At 33.9% G+C, this 15194-nt stretch overlaps 1 protein-coding gene across 1 annotated transcript in view; it reads left to right on the forward strand.

Annotated features, from left to right (window-relative positions):
• The first annotated feature begins 8817 nt into the window (after positions 1–8817).
• LOC145283663 (neuropeptide Y receptor type 2-like) overlaps positions 8818–15194 on the forward strand; it is an 809226-nt gene continuing 802849 nt past the window's right edge. The window contains exon 1 of the mRNA XM_080132664.1: positions 8818–8952. The gene's annotated coding sequence lies outside the window, so the exon portion shown is untranslated. The remainder of the gene's footprint in view (positions 8953–15194) is intronic.

Consider the following 15194-nt stretch of genomic DNA (forward strand, 5'->3'; position numbering starts at 1 on the left):
ATCAATCACAGTCCATTTTCTGTAGGCAGTCAACGACGGGTACTTCTGCTAGTATATATATATATATATATATATATATATATATATATATATATATATATATATATATGATTAGTGTTTTATGGAAAAAGAATTCCAGCAGAGTGCTCAATTAAAAGGAAAATCCAAATTTTAAGAACGTATTTATATTTTGTGCACAGAAAGTTGTTAGTTGAGACAGATCATTGGTACCGTCGGTTTCAAGCCTGATAATAAGGCCCGTTTAAGGTATCTTTATCAAGCTCTCTTCAGCCAATATTCGTCGAAGAGAATATCAGAAAATATCGAAAGATCTGAAACTAATTAATGATTTAGTTTGATAGAAATATCTCACTTGCAGTGGAGTCTTCAACATGGCCATCCATCTCATTTAATTACAATGTTAACACACTTGATAACCTTAAAATAAAATAAAAATACTTTCTTGGTTTGGTAAAAATTTAAAACTTACTGATCGTTGCTTGTGCAGATTATTGATGTTTGCCAATTTGGAACATTAACTCATTGTTCTAAGGGAGGTAACTATTCTACTTAAGTATTTGAAAAAATTGTTTTTTCTTACAATTACTCGAATGTTTTCTTTAAGAAAAATTACAATATCGTTGCATTTTACACTTTTTGTTATTAATGTTATAAAATGTCTTACTGAATTGTCATGTCACAGTAATGAAAATATCCAAAAATTACCAAAAACAATAAGGTAGAAAATTAATTATTAATGAAAAAAGAAAACTAGCGAAAATTGATTTTTGCTAAAAAAAAAATAAACCCGAAAAACCCAGAAAATTTCGAATCATAACAAGGGAGGTAATTATTTTTTGAAAAATGAAAATCTTAGGCCAATTTAGCAAAACTCAATTTTCACTATCTGTCTTCGAAAACTTTTCATTAATTCATTCATAATAATTCATTTTCTATTTTATTGTGTTTCATAATTTTTGGATGTGTTCATTATTGCGACATGACAATGAAGCAAATATCATTGGTTTTACTTGAAATTCAGTATTTCGATTTTCAAATATCGCTCTAATAATGAAGAAGCACCAAATATTGTATAACTAATTGAACCCAGTTTTGGCCTTTTGGTCAAGATCAAAGTGTAGTATCTGTTCCGGCAGATACTGCACTTAGGATGGTTTGTACCAGTCAATGGAGGGGAAACCCTCTATACTGGTACAATTATTATTTTTGGTAACCAGAGTGCCCCCTTTTTACTTTTAGGGGAGCTGGTTTTTACCTCACATTAAAAACGGCCTTGTGCCTAATTTGCTCAGTGGGGGAGCAAATAAACACCATCTGTTCCGGCAGATACTGCACTTAAGATAATTTGTACCAGTCAATGGAGGGGAAACCCTCTATACTGGGACAATTATTATTTTTGGTAACCAGAGTGCCCCCTTTTTGCCTACTTTTAGGGGAGCTGGTTTTTACCTCACATTAAAAACGGCCTTGTGCCTAATTTGCTCAGTGGGGGAGCAAATAAATACCATCTGTTCTTCAGATGCTGCAGTGCTGCACTTCTATTTCTTGTTCTCTTTCGGTGGAGGAGAAATCCTTCACGACTGAGACAATTTTTATTTTTGTACCTTTTCTCCACGTTAAAAAACGACCCTGGTGTCTAACTCTGTCCCGTGGGGAGGCATAGTAAATAGGTACAATAGGATTACCTCCCCTGGAAAAAAAAAAAAAATCATGTCTTACTGTCCTCTTTTTTCTATTTTATTTCTTGATGCACAATATAACATGGATACAATAAGTAGGAAATATCGAGTTACTTCCCTTGCACTGTAACACCAGAGTCAAAATATAATGCTAATGTAAACTAAATGGAAACCGAATGAGAATACTTAGTTTAATCACTTGAGTAAAGAAATAATAAAATAATAAATAATAAAAGTAAATAAGAGATGCAAAATATTTAATCGACGCCAAGGGATATAGTTAATAGATCAGAGTTGGGGCAGGTGTAAAAATTGCAAAATATTGGTAAATCACAACCCTGACTGTGTTTGTAATCAATTACCAAAAGATTATGAACGTTCGCAAGAGAACCTTCACGTAATGTAAAAGTCTCCAGAAGTCTCTAAAATTCATAGAAGAAATAAAAAAACAATCTCTTAAATAACCAGTAATCTATGCAAGTCACTCCCTCCCTGCAAGAACCATTAGACAAAACAAGGAGAAATGCTCTTAACCAGAAATCGGCACACATGCAAATTAATAGGCACCTAACTCTTGTGCAGTTAGACAGACCTAACAACTCCATTCACTTCTTGTTTTAAAAATAACAAATAAATAAATTAAAACACAATTACGTGCACAAGCAAAAAAAGATAAATTCCAGAGGCGCAAAGATTTTTAAAAATATGTCCATGCACATTCTTCGGAGAACAAAACTTAAAATGCGTTTTGTTCGGCGGACATAGTTGAAAGCATACCATGTGACAAAAAAGTGCACTTTTCAACCAATCAACGCTCAGAGAAAAATTTAATTTTCAAAACCTTTTTTCTCACATAGCCTGGGAGCCGATCGACAAATACTTAAACGAATTCACTCACTCATTCTCACTCGGCGCTCCACACACTGCATTCCTCACTCTTCGCTCACTTCTCTATTCATGTCAACGACTCCGTTGCTACATATTTTTCCGCCAGCATGACAAAACACGATTATCTACATGCACGCACACATACACACACACACACACAAAGAAGTGCTTATCCACACGCACGCACACACACGGCAAATACTGCAGATATTCAGCCGAATGCAAGGACATTTACCTTTCTTTTTTATTTCTTTTAGCACACACAAAAATTAAGCTTGTTTTCTCGTTGAGAAAACAAAGGACACTCTCTGCTTTTTCTTGTCAAAACAATGAACAGTCTCAATGACTTTCACATTTGCAAGAACTGTCTATCCAAATACACTTTTGGGACACTAAAAAATGATTCGTTTATTACGTTATTCTTGTGCAAATAAACACCGTTTATTTCACATGTTTGATTTTTTTTATTTTATTTGTGGTGGAAAAAAGGATCTTATGAGACCTGAGTTGGTACACTTTCCCCTGACGACCAGCATCTTCATGATGCGTAAGCCATTTAATTTATTTTTCTCACAGAAATCATAGACGAAATTGAGCTTTAATGATCTTTTGGGAAGTGAGGGTGGTCTAGTGGTTAACAACATGGACTGATGTTCAAATCCAGTTCATTCCACAAAAATCACTTCCACTGAGGATGCTGACAACATTCATGTGATCCATCCCGTAATCCTCAGTATTTTTCTAGAAAAATTCTGACAAGAAAAATATCAGGGAAATCAATGCCAGCAATAGAATTTTTGGCACTTTTGCACTTCAGTGACAGGAGGCGAATGTGTGCATTTTAGTTTCAAGAACCGCCGACAGATGTCACTTGTCAGTCAAAGAACAGGGGACAATAACTCTTCCTTTTCTACGAGTGCGTGCAAACTAAAATTATATATTGCTCCATTTTTATACAATCTCTTTGTACAAAAAACAAAAAAAAAACAAAAAACAAATCAAAAACGAATTATTCTTAATCCCCTATAAATGTTTCATTTTTTTTAAATTATATTTTGCTACATTTTTATACAAACTAACCGTAAAAACAAAACAAAACAAATAATTCTAAAAACAATTTATATGAAGATTTTGTGTTTTTATCATATTTATTATTTTATTCTCAGTTATGAATCATTGAAAAGAAATTATCTTAATACATTAAAATTATATTTTGATACATTTTTTATACAATAAATGTTTCATTTTCATATTTTTGTGTTATTTATTTTATTATTATATATTTTTGGGTTATTGTAAACACTTGCCTATATTTGAGGTTCGCATAATGACCGCTAGACTGCATTTCTCTTTTGAAGAAGAGGGGTCGATAATTCGTTTCTGCTGTAACATGTCACTGACATGTAGAAGTGCCGAATCTTCATATTCATGCAATATGATGATGGACGATCTTTAAAAGTTTAACAGCCTTGAACAAAATGGTCGACCGACAATATAAAGTGATATGTTTTTATTTCTTTTTGTTGCCCGGAAAAATAACAAAAGAATTGAAATAAAACTTTATTTATTACTTTTGGTAAGTTAAGTGTTCTAAGAACACATTCTCGTATTATGTTTTCCAGTTATTATATTAATAACTAGTGGATGTGTTGTGTTGGCACACACAACGCCAAGTCAAACACAAAATCGAGCACACTCGACATCAAGTACACTCAACATTGACTTACCATCAGCACTTACCATATGAACTCGGAGTATGGGAAATTCCCACATATGCACAAAACAAAATCACTGAAAAGACAAAAATACCCTAACTAAGGGTAAGAATAATGAGTAAACGTTGGATAAAATGATGGTTAAAATTATTACGAACTTGCCAGGATCCAAACCTGGAATCTTCTGATCCGTAGTCAGATGCATTATCTATTGCACCACAAGTCCTGTCTGCATGCCGAAAGATGTTACCACGACTGTATACAGACAGTGCAAAATTCTGTTGACATAGGCAGGTAACCTTTTTGACAATTGCACGAAATGGTCAAAAAACCCTTATTTCGGGCTTTTTGTGTGACTCGGCGTTGTTTGTTACAAGTCATATATAGATAAGGACAATCTAGGGACTCACACCTTTCAGGGGAAAAAAGAATTTTTCAATTCAGTGCATCCGTTTGAAAGTTTTATTGGTATATATACACACACATAAATAAATAAATAAACATTTAGAATTTTATTAATAGTATAGATTTATGTAATTTTTTTTGAAGGGGTACATCTTTTCAAAACTATATCCCTCTCAAGAACGGTTATAAAATCTATTTTCAATCTAAATTTATTCTCATAATCGCCCAAGTTTCCTACCTAGAAAAAAATTGTTCTTTTTTTTGTTCTACTGGTAGTAATAATAAAATAATAAATATTTATTGATTTTAAACTAACACCTTGCAAACGTGTGTTTTTACGTTTGAGAAAATATCTGCACATTAATTTTACATTGTAATTGGAAAAAGATAACAACTTTATAGTTAAATATTTATAGATTTATAAAAAATCAGAATCAGAATCGGTACATGTATCAGAATCGGGAATTTAGAATGGAATCGGTAATTGTATCAGAATCGGGAAAAATATTGGAATTGCTTATGACCTAACTCAGATTGTTCACAGAATTCACCCACGTGCTTGACACTGAGTTAGTATGTAAGTCTCCTAAATCTTTTTCTCACAACTTGCCTTGAGCTATGTTCAGTTCTGCCTCCACTGGGATCTTCCAACCACTCGGTTGTATCAGTTAGGATAAAAACAAAATGTAATAAGTCCTCAGACGTACCTCTTCATCATACAGTATATCGATACTCTATGGCTGACTGGGACAGTTTCCGTACATTTATATCAGATCTACCTCTACATTCCATGTTTAAAAAGAATGTGTCCTCTAAAATATCAGATCTGATGGAATGGTTAATTGTAGGTATAGATCGCTTCATACCCTTCAAACAATTCCAGCAAAAACCTAACAGCCAGCCATGGTCCACGTGCACAGAAATCACTTCCATCGCTTCGAAGATAATAGATGTACTGAGACTAAAATGGCTTGGTTCCCACTAGTTTTGGCAAATAGCAAATAGCATGTGCTCTATTTCAGTTATCACCAATGGACCTGAAGTAATCTCATCAGCATCAGACAAAGCCAAACTCTTTTCAAGAACTTTGCAGCTAATTCTATCCTATGTGATCACGGCCACCAACCCCCATATTTCCTTCTGTATCTAAAAACACACTATGCGGCATACAAATATCTGTGCGTGATGTTGCCAAGCTAATCAAAAACCTTGATTGCAGTAAAGCAACTGGCCCTGACGGCATTCCAATAATAGTGCTGAAACAGCTTCAACTAGAACTAAACACAGTCCTCAGTGACATGTAATATGGTTTCCGTTCTGTTAGATCTAAAGCAAATGTGCTAACGGTTATATCTCATAGGATTAGCGAATCTCTTGATGGTGGCTTCCTTTCTAAGGCAATTGCTCTTGACATATCAAAGGCCTTTGATTGGGTATGGCATAAAGGTCTATCCACAAGATCTTCAGCTACGGTATAGCTGAAAATGTCTTCTCAATTATTAAATCATTTTTGTCTGATAGGCTCATAAAAGTAGTGGTTGATGGGCAGAAAGCAGAAGTATGATAATAGGAGAAAGCGAAATAATAAAAAAACCAAATTGCTTAACAAAAAAGGCTAAATTCGCGAAATTTCACCTAAAACATCGAGTGGTTCTAAAATGGGTGATCGATTTACTAGGACTTTAGATTAAAAACTGAGCACCCTCCTACAAATACTTAAATATTGACTTAAAAAAACAACATTTTTGATAATGTGATAGACTAGTGTCCATTTGATAATAATCCATTGAAAAGAATTGAAAAAAAAGACGAAAAAAATAAAAAAAAGATATTGAGGGGGGCCTACCGGCGACCGCTTCCATATGTGCACCGAATCCCGTTTTTATTTATTTGTCAATAAGCATATGATGAATATGTAAAAAAAAAATCTACAAAAAACTATCAACTAGAATCAAAGAGTAGTATCCGTATTAGGTATAATAATGAGGAGAAATCTTTCTAAACTGAGGCCAATCTGTGGTGGAATGGGGACAAAAGTGGTTGGTCGCACTCAATGCTGCCAAGACTAAACTAGTTTCATTCAATAATTATAAGAAACCCTCTCTACCACCTATAGCAATGGCCAACGACTCTTTATCTGAGAGTACATCTTTCAAACTCCTTGGCCTAACGTTCACAGGAAACATGAGTTGGAACAATTACATTGAAGGCATTGCCAGGGCCGCTGCAAGAAAGGTGGGCTCTCTCTATCGTGCTAGAAAACTACTAACACCCGAAAGTATCCTGTACCTCTATAAGGCCACCATTCGCCCATGTATGGAGTATTGCTGTCACATCTGGGCTGGTGCATCTGCTACTAGTCTCTCGCTCCTTGACAAGGTTCAAAAGAGAGTCGCAAACCTGATAGGTCCTGAACTGGCATCTAAGCTTAAGCCTCTGTCCCATCGACGAAATATTGCATCCCTCTGCCTTTTCTACAAGTATTTTAGTGGTGAATGCCCTGACGAACTGCAATCACTTGTGCCCTCACGACGTGAGCACCCTCGACAAACCCGACAGGCTGCTAAATCCCACCCCCACACTGTAGAGATCCCTGGATGTAAAAGATCTTTTTACTCCAATAGTTTCTTCCCCAGAACCGCTGAGCAGTATCAGAATTTTTGTAGATATTTTTGTACACCCCTAACACGAAACTGCGAATACAATATAAAAATCTCGTAATTTCTCCGTTAAAAGTGGGTTATTTATTTTCTTTATGGATTATACTTCCAAAATAAACTATTACAGTTGTTTTAAAAGTAATAGAAATATTTTTTTTTTTTTTTAAACAGTAATGAATTTTCCGAACTCAATTTTTTTCAATTAAAAATCTATCAAAATTTTTCTATTGATTCTATTTTTACGATATTTTCAGGGTCAATGTGAAATTTTATGTTCTTTCCAATAAATCGAATATAATATTTTAGACAAACGTTTTTTTTTTTAATTCACGATCCCCCCCCATCCCAATTTTTAAGTGTCTATTAAAAAGTAAATACTTAATTTAGTAACCCGAAAGTAAATAATTAATTTACTCACAAATTGAAGAGAAAAGGTCAATACATAATATATTCAAATTTTAAAAAAAAAGACATAGTGTTCTTTTAGAATTTTACCTGTAAAGTTTGAAGTTTAAAACCTTTTTTTTAAACCATATTATTTGTTTTTTCTTTTTCTTTTTTTTTTTTTTAATGGAACCTTGGTCCTTGCTCCTTTAATTGAAAAAGAAATTAGGGCTTGAATTACATTTTTCGAGGAGTTATAAGCTTGGAAAGACAGGGGGTCGAATAATTTACGCCTTCCATTTTGTAAATGTCTAATAATAATTAATTTAGACCCCGATAAGTACATAATTATTTACTCACAAATTGAAGAGAAAAGGTCAATACATAATATATTCAAATTTAAAACAAAAAAAAACATATTGTTCTTGTAGAATTTTACCTGTAAAGTCCGAAGGCCTTTTTAAAAAAAAACACGTTTTTTTTTTTTTTTTTTTTTTTTTTTTTTTTAATGAAATCTTGGTCCTTGCTCCTTTAATTGAAAAAAAAAATTAGGGCTTGAATTGCATTTTTCGAGGAGTTATAAGCTTGGAAAGATGGGGTGGAATTATTCGCTATTTTCACGAAATTTCTGACACTGCCAGGGCGCTAGACTCTGGAATTCCATTCCAGGTCCCTGCTTCCCCAACAGTACTGACGTGCAGAAGTTCAAGTGTAACGTGAACCGACATCTTGCTGCCCAAATCCCTACATAGTACCCCAGTAGCTGTTGCCCCTGATAGTAGCCCCCTACACCAAAGTGGCAATTTGCCTTTTGGGGTGAAAATGTAATAAAAAAAAAAAAAGAAAAAAAGGCAATAAAAGATTTTTTTTTTTGCAACGTAAAATTTCCCCTTTGAGAGTTGGATTTCTCTCCACATTAAAAAAAAAAAACGATTTTGTGTCTAATTTTGCCCTCATGGGGAGGTAAGTAAATAGGGATATTCAAAACGACCTTGTGTCGCCTCGACCCTGCGTGGGTCGGTTGTAAATTTGACCGGTCATTTCAGAGTTTTCTCCCCTTTTAAAGCCACTTCAAAAATGGCGGAGGTCAACCCCAAAACCTCGTCCTCCAAAAGTGTAAATGCCGCTCCGCAGGGATCAGGAAAAGTACACTCCACCGGACTATTTCGGCTATTAAACTTTGAACTCTATGTTAAACCGGTAAGTAACCAATGATCACTATTTATAAAATGTGGATCCTATTTTCCATGTAAAAAATGTAAAGAAAAAAAGAAAAGAAATCACTACACAATGAAATTGTTAATTATTACTCCGACTCCCTTTTATTAGATAACCTTCAACTTTTACGTCTTTTCCTGAAGCCGTTGTCGATGTAATATTTTCAGTGTTTAAATGTTTACGATTTTGTCAATTTGGGTTGATTGAGATTCATGTTTCGTTTATCGGTATCGAATTCTTATTTACTTCGCTTCATCCTTTTCGGCGAGGTTGTTTTTTTAGTAAAAACGAATAGTACTTTCCACGTTATAAATGATTTTCAAAATGATATATAAATTCGGAATTAGTTTTAAACATCTAACTTTTCGTACTTATACAAAATACGGACTGTACTGAAATAATAACTTTACTTAGAAACCCATTCTTAACATGGAAGAAAGGATTTTTTTTTTTCTTTTTAAATAATACTATTATGCATTTTCATAAAAAAAACAGATACCGTAACAATTGAATTTAACTTGAAAACCATATGTAAAAAAACAACATTGTCCGTACAAGAAACTTTGCTGCTTATGCACTTATGTTACCGTGCTATTAAAAAAAAAAAAAAAGTATTTTTAGGTTAAATTCGAGTTTTATGATATATATTTTATTTATTTATTTATTTTTTTTTTTTGGTAAATTTTTACTTACTTTCCACCTAAACAATCACCTTTAAAATGACTACTATAGGTTTGCGGGTCAACCACAACTTTCTCATGTTAAGAACGGCTTTCGGAATAAACACCCTTCCAATCTCCCCATGTTAAGGACGGCTTTCGAGGTTGGGGGTGTTTATTCCGAAAGCCGTTCGTAACATGGGGAGGTTGAGATTCTTATAATACGCTGGGGCAGTGGGGACGTCGTAAAACTTGACCCCTTATGATAAGTTATCACTGGACATTTTTGTACGCACGTGCGTCCAAAATATGGAAAGGTGGAAAAAGAAGTAAAAATTTATCTTTTTTTTTTTTTATTATTAACTTGTTAGGTGAAAGTACAGAATAATTACAAAACACCCTCTTCCCACGTTAAGAATGGCTTTCTAAATGATAACGTTCAGCGCTAAAGTGTATAAGTACGGAAACTTTTTTCGGTACTCATGCAATTGATCCGTGCTGAAATAATGTTATTATTTAAAAAGCCATTCTTAACATGGGGAGGGGAGGGTGTTTTGTACCTATTCTGTACTTTCACCTTACAATTGAATAAAAACACATAATCAAACTTGGAAATACGATTTAAAAAAATAGCGCGGATCAGTAAGTACATTTGCATTAGCACCCTTTTTTTAAAAAATAAATGCATGATTTTCGATATACGTGTCGTAAAAGTAGGATGAAGATCGCATCAAATTATAAATAAAAAGAAAAGACGAGGATTCGATTACTGTTCGTTTAATGTAAAATAATATACATTGTTAGGTGAAAGTGCAGAGTAGTTACAAAACGCCCATCTTCCCTGTGTTAAGAATGGGTTTCTAAATATTATTTCAGTCTGGTCCGTATTCTGTCCAAGTACCGGCTAATAAATAAACGACACTTATTGTTTTGCAAATTCCTAAACTCACTCGAAAAAGTAAAAAAGCACTTGTGAAAATTTAACAATTTTGTTCTTATTTTAGGAGTTTCGTTCGCGGCAATGGAAGTTAACAAAGCAACCCCCATTTCCATGCTAAGAATGGGTTTCTAAATTTGAAGGGGATGCACAAGTGCCAATCAAAAAATTTATATTTTAAACCGTTATTAAAAATATAAATGGCGGCACAACGTCAGAAATTATGAATTTATTCAACAAAATAAGTTTTTTTAAATTTTTTTTTATTTTTATTTTTATTCCCACCTGAAATAATTGGCTTAAATAATGTTGAGGTCCTAATGTTGAGAGCCAGTATCGATCTGCATATCTAACACACAAGACTACAGTCCTCGACAGGTTGTTTATTTATGAAATATTTCTTACTCCCGTTCGTTCGCCATCTAAAATAATTGCGACTGAAACGCATTAAAAGAAACGCTGCTACTAGTGCAGAAAGAACCGTGTTGAAAATGAAATAATAAATTATTTAGAAACCCATTCTGGCAGACCTGAACAAGAATCCCCCCCCCCCCCGTAATTTTAACCGATATTCCGAAGTTTTTTTTTTTTTTTTGTTTTTTTTTTTACAACTTAAACTCAGCGTAGTAAAACACCGCCAACCTCCCCATGTCAAGAACGGCTTTCGGAATAAATACCTCCAACCTCGAAAACTATACTACATACTAAAGTATACTATAAAAATTATGGGGGGGGGGTGATTCTCGTTCAGGTCCGCCACCATTCTTAACATAGGGAGACTTAAAAAAAACAAACAACCTATTTTCACCTAACAATTTAATAAACAAGATGCAGTAAAAATGGAATTTAACTTGAAACCTGAATGAATAGCACGATCTGTGTTCTGCATAAATATTTGTTGCAGCAATTTTATTGCAAACGTAAAGTGATAACTTTTTTTTTTTTTTTTTTTTAAGGTTATGACATGCTGAACGTTTTGGAGTTAAAATCAAGTTAGGATTATCCTTAAGATTCGCATTTTCTTGTTTACAAAGACTTTCTGCGATACTGACGGTAGACAAATTTTGATCTACGGATGATAGTGTCCATAATTTATCGGCCAAAGGTGCAGCATTTTTCCACCCTAAAAAATCCTTTAAAATTATCACTATTCTAGGTTTTCGGGGGTGTTGAAAACGAAAATAACATTTAACCCCCCCCCCCAAAAAAAAACAAACAAAAAAACAAACTAGTTTCCAAGATGTGAAAAATTATTTAAAAAAGTGGGGGATCACTTTTCATATAAATTAATTTAACGTAAAATGAGCACCCACTTTATGGCCACCTTTTTGTTTGGAGGGGGAGGGGTCTACGTAAAATGGGTAATTGTGGCCAGCACATCCTAGAAACCATTTTTTTTTTTTTTTTTTAAAGGTAGATTTTGTGTTGGTCTACCAAACCACAATTACCCATTTTACGTTAAATTGTGTTTATCTTATGTTGCCACTTCAAGAAAAAGATGGCCAAAAAATGGGTCCGCATTTCCGGTTAAATTAATATAGAAAAGTGATCCTCCACTTTTTGAAGCTATAATTTTTTTCACATCTTGGAAACTACTTTTCCTGGAATTTTAAATGTTATTTCGTTTTCAGCACCTTTGAAAGCCTCTAACAGTGGCTATTTTAAAAGTTTTAAAAGATGCCATACCTTTACCGAAATGTCTCAAGAAATATGCTGGAATAATGCCAATTACATTTAGTGCTTGTTTATCTTAACAACCCAGGAAGACAAAATCTGCTAAAATCTTCACGATTCTAATTTTATTTGATGCAGACTTTTGTTGTTATGTAAAGTAATATTCCAAGTTTTAATGAAAACAAGTAATTTTATTTCTGTTAGGTAAAAAATGGGTGCTTCTACAGAATTGGGATGAGAGTTTCGGAAATCGTGAAACTGAATTTCACATGAAAACGTGCGAGATATTCTCTCACCTCGGTTTTGCCCTTGGCAGAATGAAAGAAAACAATCAGAAAGTGCAACAGGCTCACCTGTAAACTTTAATGTACATTTTATTAAAGCTAAAAGATCCAAATTGCAAAAGATACACTTTAGCTATCTGCCGAGCTGGGCTGGTAACACCTGGAAAGGGTAATTTTTTTTTTTTTTTTTTTTTTTTTTTTTATTACATATTCACCCCAAACAAGGCACATTGCCACTTTAATGTAGGGGGCTACTATCAAGGGAAACATCTACTGGGGTACTATGTAGGGATTAGGGCAGCGAGATGTTGGTTCACGTTGCACTTGAACTTATGCATGTCAGTACAGTTGGGGAAGCAGTGACCTGGAATGGAATTCCAAAGTCTAGCAGTTCTGGGGAAGAAACTACTGGAGTAGAAGGATCTTTTACATCTAGGGATCTCTACAGTGTGGGGGTGGGATTGTGTAGCTTGTCGGGTCTGTCGAGGGTGTTCACGTCGTGGGGGCACAAGTGCTTGCAGTTCTATGAACTATTAATGGTTCATAGTTTATCTTTGCATAATGTTGAATAGAATACTTTGCTGTCGAAGAAAATCTGCAACAGGTCGAGGAGTTAAGTGATGCCAGGATGCCTTCCAAAGATGAATACTGCTAGTCCGGCAGTCCTCGTGGATTTCACTGTGCGACCGTCCGAATGGCGAACAAAGGACAGGTCAAAATATAGACCTTAATTTCGCCTCTGAGAGACATTGTCAGTGATGATGAAAGTCAAAGTTCACAGAGTACAACAGTGTGCGATGAATATAATATTTCGCCCAACATAAGGGCATTGTTGTTTGCAAATAATAATAACATTTTACCCGACTTTAGAGCATTATACGTCTCAATGAGACAAAGGGGTTTTGAGGCTACAAGCCTCGAGTGAGTTTTCATACGTCCATTCTAATCTGTTGCCTCTGGAAAAAACTGCCGGGCTGAAAAGATAAATTTAGCGCCAAGAATAGCCTCGGCAGTTAGTAAGAACAAACAATCTGATGGGTTAAAAAAAAAAAAATCGTGGGTGGACAAACCGACTAATGAGGGGGCCTACTTATTTCTGCAGAATTTCTTACAAACAATGTTATCTACGTATTCCTCCTATTTTTAAGATGATTATATCTAAAAATTACGAAAATTTATAAGGTAGAAAATTTTTTATTAAAGAAAATAAAAAAAAATAGAATTTGATTAAAATGATCGTAAAAGACAAAGTTCAACAGGGAGGTAATTTTCCGTTCGAACTAAACAAAGATAGCCCAATTTTTCATTTGCTAACCCGATTAATTTTTTTTTTTTTTTTTTTAATAATCCAGTAATATTTAGGTAATTTCGACTGCATAATTTGGAAGCTACCATTGCAACTTGTTAGAATTGATAACGGTCGAAACCATTGTTTTTTTTTAATCTGAAAACTCCATTTATCGACTACAAAATCTCGTCCCAATAATGTAGAAGCACCATAAAATGTTATTCGTTGTATCTCATACGTTCGCAATGGAAAAGTAAAAATGGGATTCCTTTTTTTTTTTTTTTTTTTTTTTTGTTTTTTCGTGTAATGTCAATGCTCTGGAAAAATTAAAGACACACAAAGTAGGATTTCACTAAATGCAATGTAAAAATGATCACTTGCTTCCTGATAAGAAAGCGTTATTGATCACCCAATTTTTGACGACATAGCGTAGAACCGACGCAATGTATAATCAAAGAATAACGCGAGAAAAAATATATTAATAGTTTCATGTTTTTTTGTAATATGTTACTAAATGGAACCACTCCCATTTAAAATCCAATTAGTATTATGCATTCAAAACTGAGAAAAAGTACGCTTAAAAAGTGTCAACAATATGTGAATAAGCGAAATCACATATCAAATTCGGTCTCTTATTCTCATAATATTGACACTTTTCAAACGTGCTTTTCTCAATTTTAGATGCATAATACAAACTGGATTTTTAATGGAAGTGACTCCTCATTAATATGTAACAAAAACATGTAAACTTTCTAAACAGATTTTTACATGCGTTTGTCGATGGCCGCGACTGTTCTACATCACCAGAACAGGTAACTATTTTTTGAATTCCCGAAATGGCTGACATTTTGGTTATACAAAAATAAAAAATGGTATTGACTAGTAATCACACAAAAGAAACCCATTTTTTTTTTCTATCAAGAATGGGCCTTTCTCGGTTTTAAGATCGCGAGTTTAGTCGCGTTGAGTTATCGTTCTTGGCAATTTCTGTGTTGCTTCTAAAAACAATGACGAAGGATAGAATTTGAAAATTCTGAACATTTTTTTTATTAGATCAAGTTAAAAATTGCTATTCTTGCGCGCTTACTAAGATCACTAGTTTCAGATTCGCTGTTGTTAGCCGAATAAATGCTCCCGCCTCTCCTCTGTAGTCACTACCTCTTACTCCTCCTCTCAAAGGACGGACACTTTCATTTTCAGTTTGATGCAATTCTTTCTTTATGATACTGGTGAATCCGAAAGGAGACATATAACAATATATTCACAGGTTTCGCTATTTTATTTACATTAATTATTAATAAAAAATATACGAACTTCATTTACATTATAATCACGCTGCCTCCCTTATGTTTTTATTCTTCATTTGATTATCTTGAACTTTT

Source organism: Euprymna scolopes, chromosome 8 (assembly GCF_053919585.1).
Source record: "Euprymna scolopes isolate OS-2025 chromosome 8, ASM5391958v1, whole genome shotgun sequence".
Lineage (NCBI taxonomy): Eukaryota > Metazoa > Mollusca > Cephalopoda > Sepiida > Sepiolidae > Euprymna > Euprymna scolopes.